The following is a 12,834-nucleotide window of genomic DNA, read 5'->3' on the forward strand; positions in this document are numbered from 1 at the left end:
CTAGCTATCCTATCAAGTATCAGAGAGATTCCTAGCCTCGAAGCCATCTGATACACTGCAGCCTGCTACAACCAATAACAAAAAGGTCAAGGATAGGATACTGTATTCCATACTATATTACATTTCATGAATCAATGATTATGATGTAAATACAACACAGTTTTCCTATTCTGCCGTAGGGTAACTTCATAGGCCTACAGTACAGTGACTGACTGAGTCTCCCCACTGTGTTATGTGAGGGTGATCAAATGTCCATCTAGGTAATGGAGAACGTGGGACTTCAATGGAAGTACAGACCGATAGAAAGGGGGAGGAGAGAGGAGAGGAAAGAGAGAAAAGCCAAAACAACTTGTGATTATTCAGCCAGACCAGACCTCATGACTAGCAGACTCATGACCTACTGAGTCACATTCACAAAAGCCAGACAACAGCCTGGTCTGGTCCGTCCTGAGAGGAACTCTTTGGGCTTTTACAACGACACGTTTAGACTTTAGCTCAGCTGGTTGATACAGTCTTATTGTGCGTAGGAGACTCGGATTTGAACTCAGTTGGTCAAACACACTAGCGCAACTGGCAGCCTAGTGGTTAGAATGTTGAGCAAGGCACTTGACCCTAATATGCTCCAGGAGTGTTGTACTACTATGGCTGACCCTGCAAAACAACACATTTCATTGCGCCTATTTGGTGTATGTGACAATAAAACACTTATTTAGTGTTGTGTAATGGAATGCGTGTAGATCAAGTTTTGATAGATTGCTGGCAAGGGCCATTTATGGAGAACTCAATGAACTCAATGTAAATGCTTCTACTTCTGTTGTAGACTAGTGTGTGAACTGTGACCTATGAGTAGCCTTGTCTTACACTGTCAAGGAAGGATAGGAAGCCAGTCAGTCTCAATGCCAGCTCTGATGATGGTCTTGCTAAATGCAGGACTTCTGTTTGAGAGAGAAAAACATATTTCACTCCGCAGGTCCTAACAGCACATACTGTATGGATAACTATATAGATAACTACAGGAAGTGTTTCTACCTGTACCAGATGGTTCTAGATGCTTCTGGTCACATGACTCCGTCTACACACCTGCAATCCCTCTTCTGTCGGCTGCATGGGGGATAATGATGGGTAGAACCTGTACGATATTAACTCTGGGCCCTAAGATAAGAAGGGTGTGGTTGGTCCCATGTTTCATGAGCTGAAATAAAGTTAGTGACCATTTGTCCTTTCCCAAGATAATCCATCCACCTGAAAGGTGTGGCATATCAAGAGGCTGATTAAACAGCATGATCATTACACAAGTGCACCTTGTGCTTGGAACAATAAAAGGCCACCCTAAAATGTGCAGTTCTGTCACACAACACAATGCCACAGATGTCTCAAGTTTTGAGGGACTATGCAATTGGCATGCTGACTGCAGGAATATCCACCAGAGCTGTTGAACTGAATGTACATTTCTCCAACGTTGACTTCAACATGCCTACAACGTTGTTTTAGAAGATTTGTCTGTATGCGCAATCGGCCTTACAACAGCAGGCCTGTGTATGACATCGTATGGGCGAGCGGTTTGCTGATGTCAATGTTGTGAACAGAGTGCCCCATGGTGGCGGTGGGGTTATGGTATGGCCAGGCATAAGCTATGGACAACAAACACAATTGCATTCTATCGATGGCAAATTGAATGCACAGAGATACCGTGATGAGATCCTGAAGTCCTTTGTCGTGCCATTCACCCGCCACCATCACCTCATGTTTCAGCATAATGCACAGCCCCATGTCGCAAGGATCTGTACACAATTCCTGGAATGTCACAGTTCTCCCATGGCCTGCATACTCACCAGACACATCACCCATTGAGCATGTGTGGGATGCTCTGGATCGACATGTACGACAACTTGTTCCAGTTCCCGACAATATCCTGCAACTCGCACAGCCATTAAAGAGAAATGGGACAACATTCCACAGAAAAGTTTGTGGTCATACGCACAGCCTGATCAACTCTATGCGTAGCAGATGTGTCGCGCTGCACACCAGATACTGACAGGTTTTCTGATCCACGCCCTACCTTTAAAAAAAAAGAAGATATCTGTATTCCCAGTCATGTGAAATCCATAGATTAGGTCCTAATTTATTAATTTCAATTGAGTGATTTCCTTATATGAACTGTATGAACTTATATGAAATTGTTTCATGTTGCAATTATATTTTTGTTCAGTGTATCTCTGTCTGTTTATGAGTGTTCCAACTTGTTTACCAGGAACGAGTATTTATTGAAGTTTTTCTTGGGTAAACCCTATCACTTGATTACTGTCATTAGTGTTGAGCACCCCTCCTACTTCTTGTGTTTACTGAAGCACAGAGGCCTACCTGAAGTTTAGGTGCTGAACTCATAACTCCATGACTTTTTGGCTATTTTGCTTCTCCATCCCGTAATACTACTACTTGTTGTTATACACCAAACTAAGAAATGCTAACAATCCAATGACTGTAAACATAGCCTATTGTGTAAATATGTTGATAGTGCTGGTGAAAGTTCTCAAGTGGGCTCGTTCAGCGTTTTAATTTCTCAACCGGCAGTGACGTCAGCCCGTCAATTGTACGCACAGTGCGCAAACTGGCAGGAGCCACTGCAGGACACTGTTAGTGTTCTCCCGAAACGATGTGTCAACCACCAGACATAGGATAAACACGAAGCTAAACCACGAGACAGGCCAGGCGCACCACTTAGACTATTTGAACATTACTGTCATGATGGGGGAAACGTAAGCTAAGCTAGGAAGCTGTTAGCTAGTGGTTTGCACTGTAGAAGAAGAGGATACAGGGTCTTAATGGATAACCATGGCAACAGCAGCAGCAGCAGCAGCAGGGGAAGCGTTGAGCAGCAGCCTACGAGAGCGATATAAACACTGAATACAGACGGGGAAGGCATCATACATCCGCCGACCGAAAGGAAAGTGTCGCTGCAGGTTGTGAAGCCAAAGCCTTGTGGATATTAATTAGACAGTGGTGAGTGCATCAGTGAGCAAGGTAAGGTTTGTTACATTGTACTATAGCTATCCTCATTGTCCATCACAGCGTACTGAGACAGACGGAGAATATAACGGGGCGGCTGTTGCTTGCTGTTGTATTGTGAAACGGATAATGTTTTGACGAGATTGTAACAGACCGCTAAATTGTTAAAGCGCCCACTCATAATTTATTCACCGTTAAAAGTTCGACGAGTCTATAATAGCAGAATTGGCTATAGCAGCAGCACTAAAATACCAACAGAAGAACGTTGTGTCTGCTATGCACGCACGCAGGCACCGACACACACACACGCACATACACGCACACACAGAGCAAATCGTTTTATGGAAAATATTTGGCAAACACCCATAGCTGCTTTGTCATTTGAAATAGTTTGAGTGTTGATTTAGTGTGATTTATCTACTGACAGGACTTAGATGGACTGACACCTACACAATTCAGATGTCTGTCATTTTAAGTACTAGGCAAAAACAAAGAAGCTACCCCCACACCCTCCATCATTATTCAATACATGCGGAGCTGTTGGACCAATATTTGGAATAGCGCAATAACATTTGGAATAGCGCAATGAACCTCTAGAAGTGGCACCTGGTGTATGGCAAGCCCTCTTACACACGGTGTATGCAGAAACCTAGCAAGAATCACTATGACCATTGTTGCTATCACATACAGTTGAAGTCGGAAGTGTACATACACCTTAGCCAAATACATTTAAACTCAGTTTTTCACAATTCCTGACATTTCATCCCAGTAGAAATGCCCTGAATTAGGTTAGTTAGGATCACCACTTTATTTTAAGAATGTTAAATGTATACATGAATAATAGTAGAGAGAATGATTTATTTCAGCTTTTATTTTTTTCATCACATTCCCAGTTGGTCAGAAGTTTTCATACACTCAATTAGTATTTAGTAGCATTGCCTTTAAATTGTTTAACTTCGGTCAAATGTCTCGGGTAGCCTCCCACAATAACTTGGGTGAATTTTGGCCCAATCCTCCTGACGGAGCTGGTGTAACTGAGTCAGGTTTGTAGGCCTCCTTGCTCACACACACTTTTTCAGTTCTGCCCACAAATGTTCAATGGGATTGAGGTCAGGGCTTTGTGATGGCCACTCCAATACCTTGACTTTGTTGTCCTTAAGCCATTTTGCCACAACTTTGGAAGTATGCTTGGATTCATTGTCCATTTGGAAGACCCATTTGTGACCAAGCTTTTACTTCCTGACTGATGTCTTGAGATGTTGCTTCAATATATCCCCATAATGTTCCCACCTCATGATGCCATCTATTTGGTGAAGTGCACCAGACCCTCCTGCAGCAAAGCACACCCACAACATGATGCTGCCACCCCCGTGCTTCACGGTTGGGATGGTGTTCTTCGGCTTGCAATCCTCCCCCTTTTTCCTCCAAACATAACGATGGTCATTATGGCCAAACCGTTCTATTTTTGTTTCATCAGACCAGAGGACTTTTCTCCAAAAGTACAATCTTTGTCCCCATGTGCAGTTGCAAACCGTAGTCTGGCTATTTTATGGCTGTTTTGGAGCAGTGGCTTCTTCCTTGCTGAGCTGCCTTTCAGGTTATGTTGATATAGGACTCGTTTTACTGTGGGTATAGATACCTTTGTACCTGTTTCCTCCAGCCTTCTTCCTTCCTCATCACAAGGTCCTTTGCTGTTGTTCTGGGATTGATTTGCACTTTCCGCCCCAAAGTACGTTCATCTCTAGGAGACAGAACGCGTCTCCTTCCTGAGCGGTATGGCAGCTGCATGGTCCCATGGTGTTCATACTTGCGTATTATTGAATGTAATGATGAACATGGTACCTTTAGGCATTTGGAAATTGCTCCCAAGGATGTGTGACAGAATCTGAGGTCTTGGCTGATTTCTTTTGATTTTCCCATGATGTCAAGCAAAGAGGCACTGCGTTTGAAGGTACGTTGAAATACATGCACAGGTACAAAAATGATGTCAATTAGCCTATCAGCAGCTTCTAAAGCCAAGACATAATTTTCTGGAATTTTCCAAGCTGTTTAAAGGCACAGTCAACTTAGTTTATGGAAACTTCTGACCCACTGGAATTGTGATACAGTGAATTATAAATTAAATAATCAGCCTGTAAACAATTGTTGGAACAATTACTTGTGTCATGCACAAAGTAGATGTCCTAACCAACTTGCCAAAACTATAGTTTGTTAACAAGAAATCTGTGGAGTGGTTGAAAAACAAGTTTTAATGACTCCAACCTAAGTGTATGTAAACTTCCAACTTCAACTGTAGGTTATTCTATGCTAGTAGCCTATGTTAGGTTATTCACAAGATAATATAATTATAAAAAGAGATGAGCTTATAAAGTAAAGGACTTCAGACATTTTCATGTCAGTGATGGTAATCAGCTGCAGTGGATTCCTAATAGCTTATTTCTATGACTGAAAGTTTGCTTAGCGGAGGTCTTGTGCTTTGTCTACTGCACATTGCATGCAGCTGTCCGCTTGGTGAACAGTCTACTCTCCTAGCATTTCAGCAGACCCACACAGCAGATTCCTGAAATGGTAAAACAATATTCTTCCAGCTGACTTCAACCCACCCAGGTCCATCCTCTCCAGGTGTAGTCAGACCACAAGGGACCTTCGTGTGGAGACAGCATAGATGCTTTTCAGTCTGCTGTTAGACATCTTATTCCACCACCCTCAACCCTCTAACCACTGTACGAACAGCCCCGGCCACTGAATCAACAGCCCCGACCACTGTATCAACAGCCCCAACCACTATCAACAGCCCCAACCACTGTATGAACAGCCCCAACCACTGAATCAACAGCCCCGACCACTGTATGAACAGCCCCAACCACTGAATCAACAGCCCCGACCACTGTATCAACAGCCCCGACCACTGTATCAACAGCCCCAACCACTGTATCAACAGCTCCAACCACTGTACTAACAGCCCCAACCACTGAATCAACAGCCCCAACCACTGTATCAACAGCCCTGACCACTGTTCGAACAGCCCCGACTACTGAATCAACAGCCCTAACCACTGAATCAACAGCCCCAACCACTGTACGAACAGCCCCGACCACTGAATAAACAGCCCCAACCACTGTACCAACAGCCCCAACCACTGTATGAACAGCCCCGACCACTGTATCAACAGCCCCAACCACTGTATGAACAGCCCCGACCACTGAATCAACAGCCCTAACCACTGAATCAACAGCCCCAACCACTGTACGAACAGCCCCGACCACTGAATAAACAGCCCCAACCACTGTACCAACAGCCCCAACCACTGTATGAACAGCCCCGACCACTGTATCAACAGCCCCAACCACTGTATGAACAGCCCCGACCACTGAATCAACAGCCCCAACCACTGTATCAACAGCCCCGATCACTGTATCAACAGCCCCGACCACTGAATCAACAGCCCCAACCACTATCAACAGCCCCAACCACTGTATGAACAGCCCCAACCACTGTATCAACAGCCCCGACCACTGTATCAACAGCCCCAACCACTGTATCAACAGCCCCAATCACTGTATCAACAGCCCCAACCACTGTACGAACAGCCCCGACCACTGAATCAACAGCTCCAACCACTGTACGAACAGCCCCAACCACTGAATCAACAGCCCCGACCACTGTTTCGAACAGCCCCGACTACTGAATCAACAGCCCTAACCACTGAATCAACAGCCCCAACCACTGTACGAACAACCCGACCACTGAATCAACAGTCCCAACCACTGTACGAACAGCCCCGACCACTGAATCAACAGCCCCAACCACTGTACGAACAGCCCCAACCACTGTATCAACAGCCCCAACCACTGTACGAACAGCCCCGACCACTGAATCAACAGCCCCAACCACTGTATCAACAGCCTCAACCACTGTACGAACAGCCTCCAACACTGTATCAACAGCCCCAACCACTGTACGAACAGCCCCAACCACTGTACGAACAGCCCCGACCACTGTATGAACAGCCACAACCACTGTATGAACAGCCCCAACCACTGTACGAACAGCCTCAACCACTGTATCAACAGCCCCAACCACTGTATCAACAGCGCCAACCACTGTATGAACAGCCCGACCACTGTATGAACAGCCCCAAACACTGTATGAACAGCCCCAACCACTGTACGAACAGCCCCAACAACTGAATCAACAGCCTCAACCACTGTATCAAGAGCCCTAACCACTATATCAACAGCCCCAAACACTGAATACACAGCCCCGATCACTGAACCAACAGCCCCAACCACTGTATGAACAGCCCCAACCACTGTATCAACAGCCCCAATCACTGTATCAACAGCCCCGACCACTGTATCAACAGCCCCAACCACTGTATCAACAGCCCCTACCACTGTATCAACAGCCTCAATCACTGTATCAACATCCCCAACCACTGTATCAACAGCCCCAACCACTGTATCAACAGCCCCAATCACTGTATCAACAGCCCCGACCACTGTATCAACAGCCCCAATCACTGTACGAACAGCCCCGACCACTGAATCAACAGCCCCAACCACTGTACGAACAGCCCTGACCACTGTATCAACAGCCCCAACCACTGTATCAACAGCCCCAACCACTGTACGAACAGCCCCGACCACTGAATCAACAGCCCCAACCACTGTATCAACAGCCCCAACCACTGTATGAACAGCCCCTACCACTGTACGAACAGCCCCAACAACTGAATCAACAGCCCCAACCACTGTATCAAGAGCCCCAACCACTATATCAACAGCCCCAAACACTGTACGAACAGCCCCGAACACTGAATCAACAGCCCCGATCACTGAACCAACAGCCCCAACCACTGTATCAACAGCCCCAACCACTGTATCAACAGACCCAACCACTTTATCAACAGCCCCAACCACTGTATCAACAGCTCCAACCACTATACGAACAGCCCCAACCACTATATGAACAGCCCCAACCACTGTATCAACAGCCCCAACCACTATACGAACAGCCCCAACCACTGTATCAACAGCCCCAACCACTATACGAACAGCCCCAACCACTGTATGAACAGCCCCAACCGCTATACGAACAGCCCCAACCACTGTATCAACAGCCCCAACCACTGTATGAACAGCCCCAACCACTATACGAACAGCCCCAACCACTGTTTAATTTTTATTTATTTATTTAACCTTTATTTAACTTGGCAAGTCAGTTAAGAACAAATTCTTATTTACAATGACGGTCTAGGAACAGTGGGTTGACTGCCTTGTTTAGGGGCAGAACGACAGATTTTTACCTTGTCAGCTCGGGGATTCAATCTAGTAAACTTTCGGTTACTGGCCCAACGCTCTAACGACTAGGCTACCTGCCGCACCACTGTACCAAGAGCACACAGGTCACACCAATGTTATGTTCCTTGGCTAGTTGGATAACTTGATGAGGTGAATTGCTATTATATATTACACTGCTCAAAAAATAAAGGGAACACTAGAATAACACATCCTAGATCTGAATGAATGAAATATTATTATTAAATACTTTTTTCTTTACATAGTTGAATGTGCTGACAACAAGATCACACAAAAATTATCAATGGAAATCAAATTTATCAACCCATGGAGGTCTGGATTTGGAGTCACACTCAAAATTAAAGTTGAAAACCACACTACAGGCTGATCTAACTTTGATGTAATGTCCTTAAAACAAGTCAAAATGAGGTTCAGTAGTGTGTGTGGCGTCCACGTGCCTGTATGACCTCCCTACAACGCCTGGGCATGCTCCTGATGAGGTGGCGAATGGTCTCCTGAGGGATCTCCTCCCAGACCTGGACTAAAGCATCCGCCAACTCCTGGACAGTCTGTGGTGCAACGTGGCGTTGGTGGATGGAGCGAGACATAATGTCCCAGATGTTCTCAATTGGATTCAGATCTGGGGAACGGTCCATATCATCAATGCCTTCCTGTTGCAGGAACTGCTGACACACTCCAGCCACATTGTCTTGCATTAGGAGGAACCCACAGCCAACCGCACCAGCATATGGTCTCACAAGGGGTCTGAGGATCTCATCACGGTATATAATGGCAGTCAGGTTACCTCTGGCGAGCACATGGAGGGCTGTGCGTCCCCCCCAAAGAAATGCCACCCCACACCATGACTGACCCACCGCCAAACCGGTCATGCTGGAGAATGTTGCAGGCAGCAGAACGTTCTCCACAGTGTCTCCAGACTCTGTCACGTCTGTCACATGGGCTCAGTGTGAACCTGCTTTCATCTGTGAAGAGCACAGGGCGCCAGTGGCGAATTTGCCAATCTTGGTGTTCTCTGGCAAATGCCAAACGTCCTGCACGGTGTTGGGCTGTAAGCACAACCCCCACCTGTGGACGTCGGGCCCTCATACCACCCTCATGGAGTCTGTTTCTGACCGTTTGAGCAGACACATGCACATTTGTGGCCTGCTGGAGGTCATTTTGCAGGGCTCTGGCAGTGCTCCTCCTGCTCCTCCTTGCACAAAGGCAGAGGTATCGGTCCTGCTGCTGGGTTGTTGCCCTCCTACGGCCTCCTCCACGTCTCCTGATGTACTGGCCTGTCTCCTGGCAGTGCCTGCATGCTCTGGACACTACGCTGACAGACACAGCAAACGATGTGACATCCTGGATGAGCTGCACTACCTGAGCCAGTTGTGTGGGTTGTAGACTCTGTCTCATGCTACCACTAGAGTGAAAGCACCACCAGCATTCAAAAGTGAGCAAAACATTAGCCAGCAAGCATAGGAACTGAGAAGTGGTCTGTGGTCACCACCTGCAGAACCACTCCTTTATTGGGTGTGTCTTGCTAATTTCCTATAATTTCCACCTGTTGTCTATTCCATTTGCACAACAGCATGTGGAATTTATTGTCAATCAGTGTTGCTTCCTAAGTGGACAGTTTGATTTCACAGAAGTGTGATTGACTTGGAGTTACATTGTGTTGTTTAAGTGTTCCCTTTATTTTTTTGAGCAGTGTATATTAGAGCCATGGGATGAATACTAGATCATGTTATCAGCACAGAACAAGTCACTGCAACCCCCACCCACTCTCCACCCTTCCTCAAATGTATGTGTGACTAATCTAAACTAAGTATTTCTACAGTAGCTAATGTCCTTCGAAGAACTTGGCACATAGTTCACGATCACATGATTTACATAATCCTCTCTCTCCTTTACACAGTCAGCCAGACTCTCTCTGTATCACGTCTGTGCCCTTCAGCTCCTTTCCTTACTAGGTGCTTTATTCATCAGGATGGTGGCATTTATTCGTCCATTGTTTCATTAGTCCATCGTTGATATTGTCCCAAGATGCAAAATGCACAATACGGGGATCACTTCTGTATTTTGAAAGTTACATATGTTGAAAACTTGAGTACTGACAAGCAACACATTTTGGGACTATGTCAACAAAGGACTATTGAAACAAATACCAAAATACAGTTTTCCTTTAAGAAGCGGGTAGTTCATGCTCTCATATAGCCTAGTTCCAGTCGGTGCATGGAGAGACATATTAGTGTACAACTCCAGTGTTGGCCTGCTGGTATTCTTATAACTCAGCAATACGTTTAGGCTAATGGGTCTTAAAACCAAGAAAATAGCTATTTAATTTATTGTGTGGCATATAAGGATACCAGTGTACTGGTGTCTTTTCTGCTGGCTGATGTTGTTTTATTCCAGTTTCGTTGTATTTATTCGAAGGGATGGTGTCTTTGCCTTTCATTGTAGCCTGACCCATGAGATGAGGGTTAATTATAAGGTGAATGTGTGAGATTAATTTCCTGTCATGTGACGATGGTGTGTAAACATTTAACCGGTTGTCATGGCACTGTGACTGTGCTATGATTACACCTACGCTTGGCCCGTTGTCTCAGTTATGCCTCTCCAAATACTCACTCCAAATATAGGCAAGTAGCAACCATAGGCTGCTACACTGAGTAATATCCCCCTCTGATCCTGATCCTATATATATATATATATATATATATATATACAAAGGTATGTTTGTGGATTCGGCTATTTCAGCCACAACTGTTGTGTATTAAATCAAACACACAGCAATGCAATCTCCATAGACAAACCTTGTAGTAGAATGGCCTTACAGAAGAGTCCAGTGACTTTCAACGTGGCACCGTCATAGGATGCCACCTTTCCAACAAGCTGCACCGGTCATCTGTAAGTGCTGTTGTTGTGAAGTGGAAACGTCTAGCAGCAACAACGGCTCAGCCGCGAAGTGGTAGGTCACACAAGACCACAGAATGGGACAACCGAGTGCTGAGGCGCGTAGCGCACAAAAATCGGCTGTCCTCATTTGCAACACTTAATACCGAGTTCCAAACTGCCTCTGGAAGCAACGTCAGCACAATAACTGTTGGGAGCTTCATGAAATGGGTTTCCATGGCTGAGAAGCCGCACACACGCCTAAGTGTGGGCTGGAGTGGTGTAAAGCTTGCCGCCATTGAACTCTTTAGTAGTGTTCTCTGTTGTTCTCTGGAAACGTGTTCTCTGTTGGGATGAATCACGCTTCACCATTTGGAAGTCCGACGGACTAATCTGGGTTTGGCAGATGCCAGGAGAACGCTATGTACCTGAATGCATAGTGCCAACTGTAAAGTTTGGTGGAGGAGGACTAATGGTCTGGGGTTGTTTTTCATGGTGCCCACTAGGCCCCTTAGTTCCAGTGAAGGAAAATCTTAACACTACAGCATATAATTATATTCTAGACGATTCTATGCTTCCAACTTTGTGGCAACAGTTTGGGGAATGCCCTTTCCTGTTTCAGCATGACAATGCCCCCGTGCACAAGGCGACCTCCATAAAGAAATGGTTTGTTGAGATCAGTTTGGAAGAACTTGACTGGCCTGCACAGAGCCCTGACCTCAACCCCATCAAACACCTTTGGGATGAATTGGAACGCCGACTGCGAGCCAGGCCTAGTCGCCCAACATCAGTGCCCAACCTCACTAATTTTCTTGTGGCTGAATGGAAGCAAGTCCCCGCAGCAATGTTCCAACTTCTAGTGGGAAGCCTTCCCAGGAGAGTGGAGGCTGTTGTAGCAGCAGCTCCATATTAATGCCCATGATTTTGGAATGAGATGTTCTACGAAAAGATGTCCACATACTTTTGGTCATGTAGTGTATGTGTTATACTGTGATGTCAGAAGTAGAAGCAGAGAAGGTACCCTACCTGCAGACTCTGCAGTCTCAGCATTGTGGCGAGGAAGAACATTTGAATCAATGTTTTGAGTGAGGATGTTCTTTCTAGACCATTTCAGGTCTACCAACTACTTGTAGGTTTATGTAAGAAAATGTTAAGGCTGTACTGGGTTTTGTCTTTATTTCAGTTACTAAAATGCAAGTCTTTTTGCCAGCTTAACATACAAGCAAGTTAAGGGAGAGAAGAGCCAGGGGCTTGTTTTGCTTGTTGTGGTTGAGAGATTAGTGGTGACCAACTGAAGTCCCCCCATAGAGCCCCAGCCTCAGTAGTGTAACCTGTAATAGCCTCATAGAGCCCCAGCCTCAGTAGTGTAACCTGTAATAGCCTCATAGAGCCCCAGCCTCAGTAGTGTAACCTGTAATAGCCTCATAGAGCCCCAGCCTCAGTAGTGTAACCTGTAATAGCCTCATAGAGCCCCAGCCTCAGTAGTGTAACCTGTAATAGACTCATAGAGCCCCAGCCTCCGTAGTGTAACCTGTAATAGCCTCATAGAGCCCCAGCCTCAGTAGTGTAACCTGTAATAGCCTCATAGAGCCCCAGCCTCAGTAGTGTAACCTGTAATAGCCTCATAGAGCCC

The 12,834-nt window shown here is 45.8% G+C and overlaps 1 protein-coding gene across 1 annotated transcript in view; it reads left to right on the forward strand.

The window, feature by feature from the left end:
- Positions 1-2,614: 2,614 nt before the first annotated feature.
- The window catches only part of LOC124044353 (protein FAM135B-like), a 60,491-nt gene continuing 50,271 nt past the window's right edge, over positions 2,615-12,834 (forward strand). The window contains exon 1 of the mRNA XM_046364008.1: positions 2,615-3,021. The gene's annotated coding sequence lies outside the window, so the exon portion shown is untranslated. The remainder of the gene's footprint in view (positions 3,022-12,834) is intronic.

The sequence above is a fragment of the Oncorhynchus gorbuscha genome, linkage group LG09 (assembly GCF_021184085.1).
Source record: "Oncorhynchus gorbuscha isolate QuinsamMale2020 ecotype Even-year linkage group LG09, OgorEven_v1.0, whole genome shotgun sequence".
NCBI lineage: Eukaryota > Metazoa > Chordata > Actinopteri > Salmoniformes > Salmonidae > Oncorhynchus > Oncorhynchus gorbuscha.